The 13,478-nt window shown below is 44.8% G+C and overlaps 2 protein-coding genes across 10 annotated transcripts in view; one reads left to right on the top strand and one right to left on the bottom strand.

Moving 5' to 3' along the window:
* LOC135910677 (putative ankyrin repeat protein RF_0381) overlaps positions 1–2,166 on the bottom strand; it is a 48,947-nt gene extending 46,781 nt beyond the window's left edge. Inside the window, exon 1 of the mRNA XM_065442784.1 lies at positions 2,060–2,166. The gene's annotated coding sequence lies outside the window, so the exon portion shown is untranslated. The remainder of the gene's footprint in view (positions 1–2,059) is intronic.
* The window catches only part of Naam (Nicotinamide amidase), a 91,895-nt gene that overhangs the window by 29,234 nt on the left and 49,183 nt on the right, over positions 1–13,478 (top strand). For 2 of the 9 annotated variants that reach the window (XM_065442897.1, XM_065442937.1), the window contains exon 1: positions 2,022–2,160. The exons of 2 other annotated variants lie outside the window; for them this stretch is intronic. The gene's annotated coding sequence lies outside the window, so the exon portion shown is untranslated. Of the gene's footprint in view, positions 1–2,021; positions 2,161–2,503; positions 2,836–5,800; positions 5,829–12,636; positions 12,670–13,478 lie in introns of those variants that run through there. 5 more of the 9 variants (XM_065442907.1, XM_065442938.1, XM_065442933.1 and 2 more) reach the window with 4 other exon arrangements.

Here is a 13,478-nt window from a genome sequence, read left to right as displayed (position 1 = left end):
TCCTCCTTTCTCTTCATTAAAATATACTCCTCCTCCTCTAAGAAAAGTTTACACCCTTTGAGTCGTATCTTGTAACGATAAACGTCACCTGTCTTGTCCACATTTCCTTTCTTTAACCCTGCGAGCCCGGTACTTCCTCTCTAAGAACAGTTTACACCCTTTGGAGTGCCCTTTCTGCCACACAACGATAATCGTCATCTGCCTTGATGCGTTTCCTTTCTTTAACGCTGCGAGCCCGGTACTTTCCAGTAACGAACGGCACGCGCGTTATCAGCATGATAGCACTTCCTCGGCAATGCTATCATTGAGGGGCACTCCAAAGGGTGTAAACTGTTCTTACACTCTAAAAACAGTTGCACCCTTTGGAGGGTATATTTGTCCCACAACAATAATCGTCATCTGTCTTGCCCGCGTTTCCTTTCTTTAACGCTGCGAGCCCGATACTTCCCAGTCACGAACGGCATGCGCGTTATCAGTTTGACGCAGCATTCTCGACAGGAAAGTAGCGAGCGCCGAGTTTTCAAGAAAGGAAACGCAAGCAAGGCAGATGACGATTATCGTTGTGGGACGAATATACACCCCAAAGGGTGTAAATTGTTTTTAGAGTGTATATTTGTCCCACAACGATAATCGTCATCTGCCTTGCGTGCGTTTCCTTTCCTGAAAACTCGGCGCTCGATCGCTACTTTCCTGTCGAGAATGCTGCGTCACGCTGATAAGGCGCATATGCCGTTCGTGACTGGAAAGTACCGGGCTCGCAGCGTTAAAAAAAGGAAACGCGGGCAGCACGGAAGACGATTATTGTTGTGGGACAAGATACGCCCCAAAGGGTGTAAATTTTTCTAAGAGTGATATATGGTGTCTACACTCTTCACTCTAAGAACAGTTTACACCCTTTGGCTTGCCCCTTCTGCCACACAAAAATAATCGTCATCTGCCTTGATGCGTTTCCTTTCTTTATCGCTGCGAGCCCGGAACTTTCCAGTAACGAACGGCACGCGCGTTATCAGCATACACTCTAAAAACAGTTGCACCCTTTGGGGTGTTTTTTTGTCCCACAACAATAATCGTCGCCTGTCTTGCCCGCGTTTCCTTTCTTTAACGCTGCGAGCCCGGTACTTCCCAGTCACGAACGACATGCGCGTTATCAGTGTGACGCAGCATTCTCGACAGGAAAGTAGCGAGCGCCGATTTTTGAAGAAAGGAAACGCAAGCAACGCAGATGACGATTATTGTTGTGAGACAAATATACACCCCAAAGGGTGCAAACAGTTTTTAGAGTGTAGAACAGTTTACACCCTTTGGAGTGCCTCTTCTGATAACGCGCGTGCCGTTCGTCACTGGAAAGTTCCGGGCTTGCAGCGATAAAGAAAGGAAACGCATCAAGGCAGATGACGATTATTTTTGTGTGGCAGAAGGGGCAAGCCAAAGGGTGTAAACTGTTCTTAGAGTGTTGGGCAAAGTTACACCCTTTGGCTTGCCCCTTCTGCCACACAACGATAATCGTTATCTGCCTTGATGCGTTTCCTTTTGCGAGCCCGGTACTTTCCAGTAACGAACGGCATGCGCGTTATCAGCATAGAACAGTTTACACCCTTTGGAGTGCCCCTTCTGATAACGCGCGTGCCGTTCGTTACTGGAAAGTTCCGGGCTCGCAGCTTTAAAGAAAGGAAACGCATCAAGGCAGATAACGATTATTGTTGTGTGGCAGAAGGGGCAAGCCAAAGGGTGTAAATTTGCCTAATTATAGTGTATGCTTACGCCCCCCACGGTGCCCCCCGTTTTTTTTTTTTAGAGTGGATAGATGCTATAAGCGTCTTCTTTGGAACGGGACGGTGGGTTGCGCCACCAAGCCCTCGTTATTATATTGCATAATGTCCAACCGGTCCTACCACGGTTTATAGATAAGCTTTATAAACGGTGGGTCCTACCTATGTTGGAAAAAAAAAAGAACGAAGAATTTTTATTGCCAGACTTATTCAACCTTTTCTCAGCTGCGTTTGTTACAGCGCCTCCTCTAACCAGCGAGTCCCTTGGCCTTGGCTATCCTATCACTTACGATTCTTGCTTCCCGTGGCGAATCTAGCAAGGCCCGCAGCGCAGCCCAAAGTCCCGACTGCAACAGTTGGCGGGTGCTTTACTCCACAGAGCTCCCGGCCAGTAAGTAACGTTCGAAAGTTGGGTGCACTCGTCGAGACGCAGAACTATTTTTCTTTTTTTAAGCAAAGCTTTTTAAAGAGAAGCTTTCTTTGCTCCTTTCTTTCTACTTATCGTCTGCTGCTGCTGTCTTGCACGCCGCCTCAGGGATGGTCGAGAACGTAGCCCGGAAAAGGCGAAAGACGACGTCAGAAAGCAGCAGGCCTCGTTTGGGGTCTGTGGGATTTTTTTTCCAACGGGAGCTCCCTGCGTGGGCGTCGCCGCAATATGCCCTCTGAACCCGCCGTGATGGAGTGGCATTGACCGATTCCAAAATTGTGAGCGCCACCTGCAGGGAAAACGAAGAACCTCGCGCCATGCCGTTTGGTTGGAAAATAAGGCCGACGCTAGCGTGCACTCCGTGCTCCGCGTATCGATACTATACGCTTTATGCATTGCTTCAGTGCTTTATTGAATTGGTTTCAATCAGTGCGTGAGTAATGATTGAAGAAGACAATGTATACCCCTCCCGTTTGCGCACGCGTGACTTCTTGAAGTGCTCCAAAACAAACGACGGCGTTTGGCGGTATCTGTCCTCGAACACTTCGATCGTTCGTCGAGCGTGTCGAGGCTGGTCGCTACATGACAAAGGCTACGTGGCAAATCAAATTATAAGCTGCCCCACAGCTGATTCAGAAGGTGGGTTGACTGGTGCGAGCGACGTCTAAGCCGTCCATGAGACGGGTAGCGTGTACGTGGTGTTGTGTTGGCAGCTCCTGTACAGTTTATACATAACACGATGCGTTATGTACATCTTCAAGGGGTATACGGTAGCGCGATTAAAAGACGGGACAAAAGACACACAGGGACACACACAGCGCTATGTGTGTCCTCTTTTGTCCCCTCTTTTAATCGCGCTACCGTACACCCCTTGAAGACGCATTACCAACAAGTCCACATTACAACCCTTGTGTTATATATAGCCAAGCAGCAATGTCTAGATACTTTTAGAAATCGTTAGAATAATGTCAAAATTTTCTTTATACTCGGATCATTATGTACTGTATTACAATAACACATTTTTGCTGCCTCTAAGTTTCAGGCCATGTTCCGTTTTCAATAAGTGGAAATGCTAGCAGACCACATTGTTGCACAGCAAAGTAATGACATGCTTGTGTTACAAGCAAATACAGTTGACCGGGTGGTTTAGTGCGTCGGCTTCATAAAATAACTCGTGTGCTGTATTTAGTTAGATTAGAAAATAATACCAGTGTGGCTTTGTGCAACTCAAAGCAGCGCAGAGTGCAAAATTGAGTGCACAAAAAAAAGGGGGGAGGGAGAAGAAGAAGAGGGGTGAAGGAAGGGGGGCGATTCGGCTCACACTGACCTGTTAGTGTGCATACCAAAGATGAAACACGGCCAGCGATGGTACATACGTTAAGCACGCTTAATATGAGTGGCGGATAACAGGCTAGCCGACGTGACAACGAACCACGTTCACGTTGGCAGGACTACGTGTTGGCCTTATGCAAGCGCCTACAGTAACAAGGCAACCGAACTACCTAGTGACGCCCCGGAAGGATGCGGAGCTGAGCGAACTCGAATACTCTGATGTGACCCTACACTCCTTTCGCAGTCCCTATTCATGGTGATGTAACATCGATTGTGACCCACTGGACAGCAACACAAATTTTCTTCAAAGCACGTTTGTCTGCTTAAGTTTGCAGGCCCTTTGCCTTTCCACGCAGCGCATGTGCCGCCGTGCAGCAGCCTCGCCTGGAGTCTTGCTGTATATGAACATGCCGTCACATATGTAGTCCGTATGATTTATCAGCTTCGACGGCTGGCCTACATTTGACAGAGGGCGGCTATGACACGATGGTGACCATTTTTTAAATTTTTTTAAAGAGTGCTTGCCGGTGATGAAGTGCGCCTTGCAGATTTGAGAATGCTCTGTTGGCTGCCACATACTATTTGCATACTATTTTGCAGATAGAAATCTGAAGAAGCTCGAGTTTCCGTTTCCATAGTAGCAGTTCTTGCAACCGAAGGCGGCACAATTAGCTGGCATACTCGAAAAAATAAAACCACAAGCGCATCCACCTGTATTTCCGTGGCTACACTGTCCGGAGCAGTCGCCGTTGCCCTGTGTTGTTTTCCAACCTAGTTACGATAACCATCGCAAGGGGGACTCGCGCCGCACCGGCTTGGTGCATGCGCAGAAAGATTTTTGAAATCGCTCAATTTCCAACAAGAGCGAACACTTGGCGAAAACACGAGACATTCATTTGAGGAATCGCCAGCCGTTTGTGCGCAGGCGCAAGAGAGAAAATCTGGGGGCTTCCCACGATTACACCATTTGTGTCACTAAATGCGCAAGCATTAAGAGCAGACAATATGTGCTGTTAAAGTTAGCATATTTCGCTCCCCCTACACTACGTGCCTCTTGCCCCTGTTATCAAAACAATGGGGCATTGCAGCTAGAGCTTATCTTGCTGACGTATCTTTACCGAGCACGTCTTGTGATTCTTTTTCTAATCTACCTGAAATTGTCAAGTGCGGACAATAAACGTATAGTATGAAACACATCAAGTAGCACTGTACGCAAGTACGTGGGTAGCCCAGAATTAATATAATTGTCTGAAGTATGCTGTCCCTGCTTTACCGGTACGCTAAACACAACGAGTAAGCTTCGTTCGATTTCAGCTTTCAGTTCCATTAAATAGATGGATATCTGTGTTTCTGTATGTCGTAAACTTAGTGACCGGCAGCATACCTCCACCTGACCTGTACGAAAACTGTGAGCATGTACTGCTTCATTGGTAGGGCCTCTCCTCAGTTTTTTTCCTTCCTCCATGTACTGGATGGTGTTTTCAATATTATTCATTTATGATCTAAAATTTAAAATGACAGGCGACGTCTGAATAATTTCTAGTTGTTTAGAAAGTTAAATGTGTGTCGAAAGCGCAATGAACGCATGTGAAGAGTACCTCGCAGGAGACGACCGACGGCGGCGGCGTCTGCTTCTGCTATTGCTGTTGCGGTGCCCCCTTGCTGTGGCAGGGAATATCCCAATTTTATCTCGTTCACATAATATATATATATACACATTTAGGACTAAGAATTAACTTGTACATTTACCTTTAAAGCTTGGCACTGCTGCATACCAACTTGCTGCTAATAAACAGCTTTACTATAACAGCATCGATGTTTACATCAAATAAAAGGCATGTGAATAGCGTTTCAGAAAATATACTGGTGCATAACATGCATAAGTATTTATGTGCAAGAAGATGCTACGTATAGTCTAGCCACACATTTCTGGTGAACACAAGCTGTCCGCCACTTAATGAAGAAATGCATCTGATCACAAATAGCTGTCGCAGCCTGGTATGTTGCTAAAGTTCCTCCACTTATGTAGCTGAAGATGTCAAACCATTTCGTTCACAATATTCAACAAACTGCAGCTCGATTTGCACATAAATGTGTAGCTTTCACAAGCGCGTATTCTGTCGTGACTGTTCGTCTCTTGGTCCAGACCACGGTGTAAGAACAGGTGGTCCAATGGCAGTGCGCGGCGCGTCTCACTGATGTTGGGGAGCCGGCAGGTGGCGCACACATCTAGGAGGCTGGCACCAGAGGCTGACGAGCCCCGAGCACGCGCATTTCAGCCTGCATTTTTCAGAGTGCGTGTAAGTTTTAATGCTCTCATATTGAGCTTACAATCTTAATTTCCTGAAAGCTTATAGTTATTTGACATTGCCACAATGCGTGCTGCATTTTTAAATCAAAAACGCGTATTTTGCTCAATGCGGTGCTCGCAGTTGCGATTTTTGTTGGAGCAGCTGACAATTCAATTTCCAAGTTCTGTTTAGTTGAAGAGTTGCTATCTGTCGTCACTATACACTGCGTCCCTGTTTTCATTTCTCATGCAAAGGCAGTGTGTTGGGGAGTATTGCGTACATTGTTCTCCTGCGTGTATATAAGCGCTTTCGCGTAATGCAGTGAGCTGTACCATCATAGTTGTGTAGACTCAAACGAAAATTAAATATCGCGCTTTTCACATACGGGCTCCACGAATAGTAGAGTTCATAAAGCACCAATACAAAGACTGCTTGTTTCTTATGAACCATGCTGCGCTGTCCATGCATCTATAGCGTTCAATGGAATCAGTGTGTGCATGCTCCTTAATGAAATGTTCATGATAGAAGATGCTGATCGTTTTTTTTATTCAGAATTCACGAGGCAACAGAAAACCAATATGGAATTAACTTGCAAACCAAGAGAAAGGAAGTTCATTGATGTAGGTTACACATATCCCTGTGTGGCTTTTAAACTGCTCCTTAGCTGGCTCCTAAACTCCTAAACCTAAACTCCTTAGCTGGCTTTTAAACTAGCTTAGCCAGTTTTCTTAAATTGCGCGACTTGCTGCTATTGGATCGTTTTTGCTTGGCGTATTGCCTCATCCTCATAGAGACAAAGTAGTGCAAAACATGTGCAACCACATCGACCTTGTGCCGAGGGCATATGGAAATGAAAACTTGTGCTCCTCGAGCAATTCATGATCGTTCTGACCCCCGTCTTTGCGAATAGTGCCAAAAGAAGCGTTCCAAAACATCCTGGTTGAAGCGAGATGTCAGCACATACTTGAAGTGGCAGACTTCGAGTAAGTTAAATCCATTGTAGACAAAACTGTCACTCGAAGTCCCTCAGCCTTTGACTCCATTAAAAAGAGTTCTTTCTGGATTCTTCCTGCAGGCAGTTCTGTTTCCCAAGAATCGAGCCATGTGGAGAAATACATTTAAGACTTCAAAGTTCTTGCTTTCTCGCCTTATGCTTTGTGTGTGAAAACTCCAGTTTAACATGTCAAACAGATAATTGAACTTCATGGTAAACTTGACTGTTCCTTGGATATTTTCCAGTCCAAAAACACCTCATTTAGAATATTGCTGCAAGCCATCAGCCACACTTCTACTGAAAATCTGTGTTGCGAGCTTCACCGTCATTTTTTCGGCATTTGTAAGGGTCAGGTGGGCAGATGACAAATTAGGACAAACGCGCAAGCAACCTGGATTGCTGGTGTCTGCAACTAGTGATTTGTCATAGTGAGCCCAGAAGATGTGATCTTCAGCAGTTAGAAGAATTTCTTGCGTGTGCAGGCAGTTTCTAATGCATTTGATCACTTGTGGGGCATCTGCAAAGACGAACACCTTGCGATCATCATCAAGAGGATGGATAAAATAATTGATGGGATTTTCCAACTTGCCACTCACTGAGTACTCTTTCCACATTCTGCGGTTGGTAGCAGCGCCATTGCAAACCAAAGCATCAACGAATGCCCTTGCCTGCTCTAAAAGTATTGCTGCTTTCATGACCAGATGAGCGAGGTTAATCCCTTTTGTTGGGCTTTTGCTGGCGAAAATGGCGACCGGCTGAGTGTTCGCCCCAAAAAAGCGGAACATAAAAACAAGTCCGTTGTCGGCTAGTTGTTCTTTGCATGGCAAAGATTCACTGAAGCCGGTGAACCCAGAGTATGTCATTGTTCTTGAGTAAACAGTCATCTCTTGCCGCACCTGAATTTCGTCGAAGACAAGAATACCATGACGCTGGTATGAATCCTTTGTGGTCATCTTTTTTTGAAATGCATCGAAGAATCTCTTGTCAAATCTGCAGTTGACTTGAACCATGCTCATGGTAGTACTTCCTGACTGAAACAAAAAACGCTCGGAAGAGGCAGAATGTCGTTCTCTCGCAAGAACTTGTGGGTGGTCGTATTGCGTATGTGGAGAAGCAGGGGGCACATCATAGGCCACAATTCAGTCTAACGCCGGTTCCTATTAGTGGTGGCTGTGGCCACTGACAAGCACTCTTCTATGAGCACTCGCTGAGCTAGTGGTAAGTCAAGTTTGCTAAGTTTTTCTTCCACTGTTGCATCAGACATTGCACTCACTTTACTCCATTCTTTCTTTAATTCTGCTTTCAGTCTTTTTGTTTGCTTGATCAGTTGGCTCTTTGACTTCATCACCGCATATCTTGCCCTCCTTAAAGGTTCCCTCACCAGGTCTGGCCATTTTGAGCTGACAAGCGCAGAGCATACATTGCGCGATAACGATCGTGTCTGCAAAGTATTACATCGCTATGCATGGCAGAAAGATCTGAAATTTGAAACCGAATGCGTTTTTCCTTCTCCTTGTGGCCGCCGCGCTCCAAGCTGGAGGATGACGTACTCGTGTGCCTGCGCCTACGTACTGGTGTCTGCAGTGTGACGTCGCTTGTGGTGACAAAGGACTTCCAGAATTATTCAAAACATCTGTTATCTGTGCAATCGGTTGCTTGAATTGATGAATTGAAGTTTAGAGAAATAATGAAACACTCAAACGGAATGTCTGCATGTTTGTTGTTTTACTTCGCGCCAAAGCAAGAGAAATGTACTTCCGCTTCGTCTCCTTGTTCCCACGGTTGCGTGGTCACGTGCGTAGGTACCGAAACTATGCCATTTTGCCATAGTTTGCCATATGTGTGATCAAGCTCTGCGATCCGCTTGTTCTGCCTCAGTATTAGTGTAGCACTAAATTATACCGCTAGTCATGTTTCCTTGTGCACAGTGCGCAAAATCGTGCACTGCGCAAACGAGAAAACAGTTCGCGCATGATGCCGTCAGCGGAAATGTGTAGTGCCGGGGAAAAAAAAAGCGAGGAGAAAAAAAATGAAGCCGGTGCCCTTGACGTATGCGTCGCGCAATCCTCGAGGTCTGGTCTCGAGGAATTTTGCATGCGAATGCTAAATGGGGCGAGTGGAGAGAGCGTCATGCTTAGCAGTGGAGCCCATCTGCTGAAATCATGGGTTCGCGACACTGAAATGTTTCTATCTCAGCTATTAATGAGCCGACTTCAAAAATTTTTGCGACAGAACGCTCCCTAGAGGACACGCAGTAACTTTCAGCGTATAGCCAAAATTTGCTATGTGGCCTGGTGAGGGGCCCTTTAAGGCTGCCATTTGGTAGCTGGTATGCGAAATCGCTCTGATGGCCTGCGCTCTTGTTTCTCCTGAAGAAGCCTCGTGTGGTGAATGTGAAGTGTATCCGGCAACCTCTCACAGCGACTGCAAGTTTTCTCACTGGGTTCTAGCCACATGGAACATTCCCTGTGCCTCCAGTGGCCGGATACATCGACGTAGGCATTCTTTGGGTGTACGTCGGGGAAAAGGCGTCTGCCAGGGCCACTTTGCTGGCACTAACCTTGTCGATTTGACACTGGCAACAAGGCACTGTTGAAATCACTTAGTGCTGGCAGCTTACTCATAATTCCAAGTTTTTCTGGAGGCAGGCACGTACCCAGGACCCCCCCCCCCCTTAAACTAAGCGGCATAACGCCTCCCCTACCCGCGCCACCACTCCTCACACACACATTCCTAAAGCGCCGCCAAATCATTCTTGAGACTTGACAGTTGTTTGGCAGTGAACATTTTGCTGCCTTTTTCACTTCTTTGGATGGCGGTAGTTAAAGGCAAAGGTTAAAGGCCTGGAGTGTGAAGGCCAGTTTTCTCATCGATTCGGTACCCGTGCAACTGATTCGAGATGCGTTCATTGTCACCATCTAGTGCAACAGTCGCGCGCATCGCTGTTGCTTCTTTAGTTCAACCATCTTTGTTTAGACTGATCTAGTGACCAGGATAGGGATTCAGTTCGTACTCAGCTGGTCCATATGCTCGTGGAACGAGTTGTGACCGGAGACAGACAGTTTAGTTTAGCATTTGCAACCAAATGTAAACGCATTATGTAAGTAAAGAAATAGCATTGCCATCACTGCGGATGCTCTGAACGTTATTGGGTTTCCGCAGTTTACGTGCGCTGTGATAACGTACGTTTTTGGCGAGTTTAACATTCAAATGTTTATGTATGCTAACCCCTATATTCAGAAATGTATCTTAACTTGAAGCCCATGCTTGACTTGATATAACTGATGCCTCGCGTGAACGTGCCCAAGACGCTCATTGCGTTTCCTTTTGAGGTGTTCACGATAGGCGTCATTTAAATCAAGTCAAGCATGAGCTTCAAGTTAAGATGCATTTCTGAATACGAGGGTAAGAAATTGCGTTGCTGAACATGGCGGCACCCATGGCTCCTGCTTCAGCATGAGTTTTCGTGATGGATGCGCTCTGAGTTGCGTTGATTGCCAGTAACTATTGAAATGAGCTTTTGCTTTCTCTAAACTCACTTGGAACGTTAGTTATGAGCACATAGCGCGTCCAATTTCTGAGATCGTTCAGCGATTCCGGCGCCTGTACGCAACGAGATTTGTCGGCGTAGCAACAACAGGATGATTGGTAATGGACTGTCTTGGCTTGAATAAGTTTGGCACAAGGCACCAGACGGCGCCATGTTTTATAACGTCTTTGTTACGTTTGCTTTCTCATATGGTAAACTAAAGGTATTGAAAGGACACACACCATAACATCCCGCAAAGGTGATTATGTTTAATGTACGTCGGGCGACAAACGCTATTCTAAAGCTGTCTAATGACACTTGCGTTTAACTTTTCCTTTTGCTTCATTATTTCCTCGAGTGATGGCTTACGGCGATGCTGGCATATCCTTGGAACCATATACCCATGATATAAGTTAGATGAGGTAGAAAATAAAATCATGCGAAAGAGCGTCCATGATCAAACCCTGCAATAACCTTTAAACCCATAAGCAATATGAATGTCACCTGTTACCTCGTCTGGTTTCTCCCTAATTGTACAGCACTCTTCATGCAAAATTGGCAACTGGGAACAAGAGTAGCAGTAATTAAGCGATCTACTAAAGGAGAGAGCCGAGGCAAAAGCCAAACAGGAAGGAGAAACGAAAATTAACAAATTTTGCGAGTACAAGGTCAGAAGCGACTATTTTCCCACGGGAGAAAAATGTGTCCCGTCTTGTGCCTATGGATGGACTGGTAAGCCGGGGACTCCGAGGCATATTTAAGGCCTTGCCAGCCCATAGTCAAGGTAGACAGTCCCGGTCGATGCTGTCGTTCTGCTCAGTCTTTGGCCTCTCAACAGACCGGCAGGAACTCCTATTAGCAGCAGGCGCACCTGCATGATGAAGTGTTGTACCGGGATGCTCTAATCATACAGAAAAGCAGCATGATGGTCTGTCCTTCCATGGGTAAGCACAATGAACGTCTCTTTTATTTATGAAAATGGAGCTGCAATATTCACTAGCGACTACGTGCTCGTGTGAATTAATTGATGAAATATTGAGGTGTTGTCCTAAAAAGAAGTGCATTATGGTGTAAAACTTAGAAAATATAAATTTGCCCTTGATAGATGACAACACCAAAAGGAGAAATGGAAGTCTTCGTTCTGCATTATATGTAAGTGCCAACAATTGAGTCACAGTGTTCTTTATATCTGTTCAGTTGAAATGTTGGTGCAGAGTAATGAACATGAACAGAGTAATGAATGATGGAGATTTTGCGAGTGGTACCAGAGGCCAGGGTCACTTGACGGCGAATGCAGTACCACTGCCTGCAGGCACCACGGTTTGTGTTGTGACACTACATGTCTGCTTGCAGTACTAATTTTCTGTGTTTCAGTTCGGTAAAACATTATTCATCTAATTTTTAGAGGGTGCACTAGACGGCGAGGAGCTCGTAGACCCATGCGACCTGCTAAGCCTGCTGGATGGGTCTCATGCAAGAAATTTCAATATATTTTATTTGTAACATTGTTGCAAGCAAAATAAAATTCAGACTCCTTCACACGATGAAGGGATTCAAGTCATGCACTTACAATCAAGTTTCTGACTCTTTCGATTAGAACACTTAGTCTAATTTTCATATTTACTTACTTTACTACTGGGGCTAGAGTCATTTCAATATATATGCCTTAATGGTAAAATACCAAGATTATCACCGATTAATTGCATCTTCATATTTTAGGAACTGTGCAATCTTTTCCCAAAACTTCCATTGTATTCCAAATTGCATGCTAAGCCGTTTCAAACTCTCAGTTAAAAGAAGTACTGCCTTAAAATTTTCTCTATATGCCGTGTTTTTACTTGGACATCCGCACTGTGATCAATGGAGTCATTTTTTTCCCAACTTTGTCATACTTCCCACAAAGTGTTATGCATTTATTTCTCCTCAAGGTAATTTTATTAGCTAGTATACACTTCTAAAAAGCCCACGATGTGAAACTATTTATTGTCGAACAGTGACATTTCCTACTGTAAAAATTATTGACTGAATTTTGTATGCATTTCTTGTGGCTGAAAACAATTAAAATTGCAATAAAACTAATTATTTGAAGAAAACATTAAAGGTTAGTCTTCACGTAACATACTAAGATTTGCAATAGTCAATAAGACCAATAATTTTGTAGGAAGTATTCTGCACATAGTAGCTCTGCTTTTGTGTGCAAAGTTCAATCATGTCATAAAATATTTTTACATAAAGAAATCTCTCAAGGTTGTATTTCCCATGTTGAGGTGAAATAAAATTTTTTTTTCGAGAAGATATGGTGGTGGTCGACAAACTTTAAACGACAGGTAAATAACAGTTAAGATAAAATTACGCAGTTGTACTTTAAATTAAGGGAGTGAACATTATGTATGTGTTGCAGCTATGTCTATGATGTCTGTGTGAAACATGCACTGTGAAGTTACTATAGCTCTATTTTCCCAGAGATTCCATTTGTTGTACATGTATTTTACAAGCACACTTAGAACATAGTTTTCTGCACAAGCGGGTGTGGTGTGTAGGGACAGCATGCACAGACCATGCGAGGCCTTTTGCATGCCTCTGCAAAGGTTGGGTAACTTCATTTCACAGCAAACATTATTGTACGATAATAAAAATATCTGGTCCTCTATTATTTAACTGCAGATCCTTGTAAAGGAGGATGCCACAGCAATGAGTTGACATCCAAAAATCTGGTGTTTCCCTCTAATGTATAGTATTTTGGATTTCGCCTTTAAAGTAATTATTGCAGTTTCAAAAATGCATATGAGACTTTGTCATACAGTTTTACAGCGAAGCTGTTTTATGTGGACCCTGTGTTGTCATTGTCGGACTTCACTAAAAAGGGGCCACGTGACCTAGCGGAAGAGGAAAAGGCGAGCTCAACCATAGAGAAAGAAAATATGTCTCAACAGAGGGAAAGGGGTTGGAGTGACCCCGTGACCCCTTTCTCCCTGTGAGAATGCTATCTTATGTGCAAATCTTTGCAGCCAACGAACAGTGCCCAGCGATTGAAATGCAATACTAAGAGCGTGTGGCTGCCGGCCAGCAAGAAGTGCTGGCACCCACATCGGTCATCAAACCAATCCAACCAATCGTCAAAACAATTGCAGTGCCC

Source organism: Dermacentor albipictus, chromosome 1 (genome assembly GCF_038994185.2).
Source record: "Dermacentor albipictus isolate Rhodes 1998 colony chromosome 1, USDA_Dalb.pri_finalv2, whole genome shotgun sequence".
Taxonomy (NCBI): Eukaryota; Metazoa; Arthropoda; class Arachnida; order Ixodida; family Ixodidae; genus Dermacentor; species Dermacentor albipictus.
The sequence above is the reverse complement of the archived record's forward strand: the minus strand, read 5'-3'. Positions and strand labels throughout refer to the sequence as shown.